The sequence below is a fragment of the Papaver somniferum genome, chromosome 9 (genome assembly GCF_003573695.1).
Source record: "Papaver somniferum cultivar HN1 chromosome 9, ASM357369v1, whole genome shotgun sequence".
Taxonomy (NCBI): domain Eukaryota; kingdom Viridiplantae; phylum Streptophyta; class Magnoliopsida; order Ranunculales; family Papaveraceae; genus Papaver; species Papaver somniferum.
The window spans coordinates 51,122,473-51,129,581 of NC_039366.1; positions in this window are offsets into that span (position 1 = coordinate 51,122,473).

Genomic DNA, 7,109 nt, shown 5'->3' on the forward strand with positions numbered 1-7,109 from the left:
CAACGAGAAAAAGCAGATAAAGATGCAAAGAGTGCTACGAAAAAATAATTATCCTAAGTTACCTCCGGCATGGCTAATGGACTCTTCTAAACTATATTGAACCTCAGCAAGATCCACCTCAGCCGCATCAAGGTCTTCCACGAGGGTATCCCTTTCCGTCCGAAGATCATCAACATCTATCCGGAGCGAAGCATTCTCAGAGGATAAAGCTTGGTACACATTCTCTAACTCTTCAAACCTTTTTACTAAGGATGCATGAGACATGGAAGAAGGCACGAAGCTGGCATCAACAAGTTTGTTCTTAAGATAACAGACCTCAGAAGTTAATACATTGCGCTCCGCAATAACCTTAGCTAAGGAAGCACAAGCATCTTAAAAATCGGCGTGATATTTCTTACGAATAATTTCTTGGGCTGCGAGACGTTTCTCGACTAAGGTAATATCTTCCTTTTGCTTTAAAATAAGACTCTCCTTCCAGCTAAGAGCTTCGTCACACTCCTTACGAAGTGAATCCATCTGCTTCACTAAGTCTGCATTATGGGCGGACTCAAGGGAAAGTTGGGCCTCATTATGAACAGTTACTTTCATCAGCCTATCAGACTTCTTTTGACAATACCAAACGTCGGAGGTTAACTTGGACACTTGATCTTGGAGACATCTAAGGTCACTAGAGATGCCGGCTGGCAGACGAGGGTTGTCTTATGACTAGCAACCAGAAAGTAAAGAAAAAAGCTAATGAGAAGAAGAAACGAACCTATGGCTTTAGAGGACTCAGCAGCTAAGGCAGTATCAGCATCTTTGCGACCATCCTCGGCAAACTTAGCAGCATTATTAGCTCTCTCAAGAGCCAATAAACAAGCTTCCAGAGACCTCTGAGTTTTCCTCAGATCATCCTCCAACGAAGATATCTTAGCAGCAGAAGTAGCATCACCCGACGAAGGCTGCTGAGCAACAACAAGAGCATACTCTTGACGAGCACGTTCCAACATGACACTCAAATGAGTGCACTTAGCCCTATAAACCTGGAATAAGGTATAACCAACATCGATCTGCTTGCAAAGCTGCAAACAAAGGAGTATAAGGACGGACGAAGGATCAAATTAAGAAGAAAAACGATAAGGTAAGAATCACTTACTGAGAACGCTGAAAGACGAAGGAGAAAGTTGGCTTAGGTATCCATGAAAGCCTCCATCTCTTGGATGCTACCCCTATGGATCTCACCAAAGCTCTGACTGGAGCGGAGACAATCAGGGTCAAAGAACAAGTCTTTGGCAGCACGATACTGGGCAGATAACACGTCCAGCTGCGAAGCTATCTCGAAAGAACTACCAAGATGATGATGATCAACTCCAACAGAAAAGGGACCCTTGGAATCCCGCAGGATGGCCTCAAGAATAGCGTCATCAGAACTACCTAAGCTCAAGCTCTCTGGCAACCTACCTTGGCTAGATTCAGCGGCAGCACCCTCGTTTGTTTGAACACGAGCAAGCGACACGATTGCTGAACCCTCACCACGACGAAGAGATGGCATGGTGGATGAGCTAGGAACAGAAAGAGGAGCTTGAGAGCCGCCCAAATCCATTACACCGGCAGAAGGAAGATTACCCAGTACGGTCCAATCTGGTGATGAAGGTGGGGGTCCAACATCTTTGCTAACGGGGCAGTAGAGACAGACTGAGCACTCCCTAGTGAAGTAGGAGCAACATTGAAGGAGAAGCTGGCTAGTGAAATCACAACCTTTTTCTTCTGCAGCGAATCTGAGCTACCAACCCTCACCATGGGGTGACAACTTTAGCAAACGAACCACTTGATTGAAGGGAGGTAGTAGGAGACGAAGACAGACTTTTAGAAGCCACAACAGCAGCTCAAGCAGCGACGGAAGTAACGGGCAAAGCCTTGCTAGGAGCAAAAAACGAAGGCATCTTCAAGGACATCATAGGTGCAGGGGATTGAACACTAACAGGCTCTACAAACTGAGCACCAGCTCCAAAAAGAAGGTTCTAACCCCCATCTGAGGCAGCTCGGACGGGACTAGGGTTATATTTGGAAAAATCCTCCTCGATATCATCCAAATGAGGGCTGAGGCGAGTATCCTCGATATCCTCCATGTCTCCGTCACCTGGTACCTCACCGATAGCCTTAGGATCATCATCCAAAGCATCAAGATCAATGACGGTCTTCAACTTATCCTTCCTATGGGAAGACTATAAAAAACACATGCGTCAACTAAGAATTAGGGACAAGGTACTAAGGAACTTACAAGCACAAAGGTATGATAATGATCCTTACCTCCGCAGGCGTTTCAACCAAAGCCTTTCTCTTCCTAGTCCTTGTGGCCGCAAAATTACCAGCAGAACCTGGAGCAGTCCCAGCAGAAGAAGCAGGGGCAGACTGCAAAAGAAAACCGTCAAAACAAAGGTATCAAAGCAGACAAAGATATCAAAGCGAACAAAAGATATCAAAAACGAAGGTACCTCATGGGAAGGGGCAGGATTAAAAATCCAAGGCTGATACCCATCATACTTCTCGGGCAAAGAACGAACTGAACGAGGAACTGAGGGATCCGCGGTGGTAAAACCATAAGCCCAAGGACCAACTACACGAAGAGGAGTACGAGCCCAACGATCATCGTGATCAAGACGAATGCGATCAGACTTTGGCAAAGGCAGCTTAGCAAAATAGGGGATGGTAGTCAAACCAGTCTTATCAATCTCCTCCAGCAAGCGAAGGCTATTACCTTCCCTAATCTGCCTAGCAGTAACATGGATACGACGAGGACCAACAATCCAAGGAAGAAGATTACTCTTCTGAATAGCATCAGCATACGTAGCATTTAAGTTGGCGGGGGTATAATCCTCCCGCTTAGATCTCCCCTCAGAAAAGGGGTCATAAGACTCCAGGGTTGTTTTTCCCTTGCTACAGGTACCAGCTTTCGCGAAGGGCACGCCAGTAATTACGAGTATACTGCATAACTCCTCTAACCTGAGTCTTGTTTGCTGGGTCATCCCTCGAAGACAAAACATCATAGTAGAAGGGATCCTTTCTACTAAACAAAGGGAGGAGCATACTTGCGGCCAATTGTCCAACGCTAATGAGGAGGTTATTCTCATCATAAGGAAAATCCAGGATGAGAGACTCAGTGAGAACATCAGGGCCATTGACGAAGGAAATCTCGAATTTATGGAGGCGAAAAGACTTAGTAATCTCAACAATAGACAGATGAGCAAAGCTGTCCTTGTCACGCAGTTTGAGCCTCTGAAGCTCATAGTGAGAAGGAGGAGGAGGCAGAAGGTCTTCAACAACAACTTATTCAACATCAGGGTCCGTAACCCCCTCAGGAACCGTAGCCACCTCAGTACCAGCAGGCACCTCAGAGTCCTCAGGAGGAGGAGATGGCGTAGCATCATGATGATCCATTCTCGGAGGGGATCAGTCGACGAAGATATCTTCGGACCCTTACGCGTAGTTTTCTTTGGAAGCCTCATGATACCTAACACCATCAGGAAGAACATCTCCATCAACAATGGCGGAGGAAAATCACAGTTCATTCCAAAAGCAGAAAGGGGCAAAAACCGACATACTTTGGGCATGGGTTTCACTAAACCAACCAAAGGAACGGTTTGAACACACCATAGGACAAAAAATGAATATCATACATCACAAAAACCAGAATTGCAGGCAAGGAACGATCATGGAATAATTATCATCAAAAATTAAGATGGAGTGAAACCCAAGTTCCATTACAGCGCAAGAAATTAAAAGAGATAGACGACATCCCAGGAATGGAGGAAGAAAAGCCGGAACCAGAAGGCCTCTTGGAACCACAAAATTCACGAAGGTGGGAGATATTCGTAGATGGCTCCTCCAATGGAGAAGGTGCAAGTATAGGGATCATAATAACAACCCCTACCGGAGACCGACTCATCTATGCATTCAGGTTAGAATTCGAACAATACACTAACAACATCACGAAATATGAGGCAGTCATACACGTCCTACGCCTAGCACAGGAGATGGGCTTATCAGATGTTCGTTTGACTAGTGACTCGCAATTGGTCATTAGAAAAATAGAGCTTAAATACCAAACTCTGGATCCAATACTACCCTCGTACCTAAAGCTAGCACAGGAGCATGCGTCAAAGATCAACAAGGTCACATTCAGACATGTCTGCCGAAAAGACAACAAACACGCAGATGCCTTAGCATTTATATCATCAATGTTGAGGGACAGAAACACTACCTCGGTCCAAATTGGGAGAATTTATGAACCTTCGATAGAAGGACTAACCTCCGCCACCGAGGAAACCTTAGCCGTCCATACCAGGGCCATGAGGAAGCAGAAAAAGAAGATGAAGGAACGGAAGAACCAAATAACAAAGCCGACGAGTCTGACAAAGATCAACCCATGTCAGACGGAAGCAACGAGGAAGAATCTGAGGACGATTGGAGAATTCCAATTCACCAGTACCTTGACAAAGGTACCTTACCCGCAGATGTCAAAGAAGCTCGAAAACTCGAGTCAAAGGCAGCAATGTACAGCCTACGAGACGGAATACTGTATAGAAGGTCATTTCTTGGACCTTTGATGCGGTGCCTCTCACAAACCAAAGGTAGAAGAATACTGCATGATATACACAGCGGAGAAGCTGGCAATCATAGCGGAAGAAGGTATTTGGCAATCAAAGCCAAAATGTAAGGATATTATTGGCTAAGCATGGACGAAGATGCAAAGAACGTAGCAAGGCATTGGGAAAGATGCCAACGTTATGCCAGGAAGATTAAAACACCAACAACGGAGCTTAAATCGGTCATCATCCCATGGCCATTCGCCAAATGAGGAGTTGACATTGTTGGACCCTGGATAGAGGGGACGTCAAAAAGAAGATACCTTATCGTAGTTACGGATTATTTCACCAAATGGGTGGAAGCAAGGACTTTGGCAAGAATTAGGGACACAGATGTCTTTAAATTTTTATTCGAGCAAATCATCTGCAGGTTCAGGATACCAGCCGCCATAGTCTCTGACAATGGCAAACAGTTGGAAGGAAAGAACATAGACATGCTCTTTAACGCCTTCAACATTCAGAAAAACAAGTCTACTCCAATATATCCTAAGATCAATGGACAAGCGGAGGCCACTATTAAGACGATAGCAATGAACTTAAAAAAGAAGTTGGGGCCTACAAAAGAAGATGGTGCGAGCAGCTGCACAATGTCCTATGGGCCTACCGCACTACAAGAAGGGCAACCACGGGAGAAACTCTGTTCTTGCTAACCTACGGAGCCGAAGAAGTCATCCCAACGGAGATAATACTGCCAACGACAAAGACAGAGGCATGGGAAAAGAATCTGACAACAGATATTATGCTGGAAAAGCTTGATGACCTTGAAGAAAGGCGGGAAGTAGCTTTACAAAAAATGGTGAACTACCAACGAAGGCTGGCTCGTGAATACAACAAACGGGTAATTCCTAGAAACTTTGTGGTTGAAGAATACGTACTACGTCAAATACCACCATATCAAAGGAAGAAAGAGTGGGGAAAGCTAGCTCCGACATGGGACGTACCCTACATTATACACGATATTGCCGGAAAGGGTTCATACTACCTAAGGAATCTCAAAGGAGAAGTATTGCAACACCCTTGGAATGCAATGTACCTAAAGAATTATTACCCGTAAGAGAATGGTTATTACTCAGGAGAAGAAGGGAAGGGGCAATGGCCCACCATGTTCTATCCCTGATCAAAGGTATTATAAACCTAACTAATCAATGAAAGAAACTTTTTGCTAAGAAAAAGTGCATGTTGATTAAATACAAATTGGGTTAGATTAGACACCCTCTGTCAGAATTGACGATGAGGCAAGGAACGACATAACCGCCGCATATGTCAATCTCGGATCCTAAGGGAAAATGAATCCCACTAAAAGGCAAATAATAAGCAATATATCCCACAAAGAGAGATACCTTGTCGAAGTAAAGCATCCATCACGCTGTACGCGTAGGGTTACAGGAAAATTATTACCCACGTAGGAACCCTCGCCATCACGATACCTTATGTCCAAAGGATACTTGGGTAGGATGATGAATGTTACACCAAAGGTTAAAAACACCTTAGCACCTTGTGATGACTCGAATGTGCAAATAATTAGACACAATACGTCTATTTATAATAACAAAGGTGCCATAATAGTACTACCAAAATAGAACTAACACGTCTCAAAAGTTGCAGATGACAAAGGTTCAGAAAGTAACGAAGCATTGTTTCAAGGAAAGGGGACAACAAAGGCCCCTCAGCTGGGGGAATAATACAACAAAGGAGTTCAGTTTAAAACAAAGTCAGCATAACATAATCATGGGTAAGGAAGACGAGGGAAGACAACTCCCTCAGCTTGGAGCTCAGCCTCCGCAAAAGCATCATTAATGTAATCAAAGGCAGAACGCTCGAGCTGCACCTTCATTTGAGAAGCTTGCGCCTTTAGGTCCGAAGCCTCAGCAAGATCCACCACAGCTGCATCAAGGTCTTCCACAAGGGTATCCCTTTCCGTCCGAAGATCATCAACATCTATCCGGAGCGAAGCATTCTCAGAGGATAAAGCTTGGTACACATTCTCTAACTCTTCAAACCTTTTTACTAAGGATGCATGAGACATGGAAGAAGGCATGGAGCTGGCATCAACAAGTTTGTTCTTAAGAGAACATACCTCAGAAGTTAATACATTGCGCTCCGCGACAACCTTAGCTAAGGCACAAGTATCTTCAAAATCAGCGTGATATTTCTTACGAATAATTTCTTGGGCAGAGAGACGTTTCTCGACTAAGGTAATATCTTCCTTTTGCTTTAAAATAATACTCTACTTCCAGCTAAGAGCTTCGTCACACTCCTTACGAAGCGAAGCCATCCGCTTCACTAAGTCTGCATTATGGGCGGACTCAAGGGAAAGTTGGGCCTCATTATGAACAGTTACGTTCATCAGCCTATCAGACTTTTTTTGATAATACCAAACGTCCGAGGTTAACTTGGCCACTTGACCTTGGAGACATCTAAGTTCACTAGAGATGTCGGCTGCCATACGAAGGTTGTCTTAGGATTAAGCAACCAGAAAGTAAA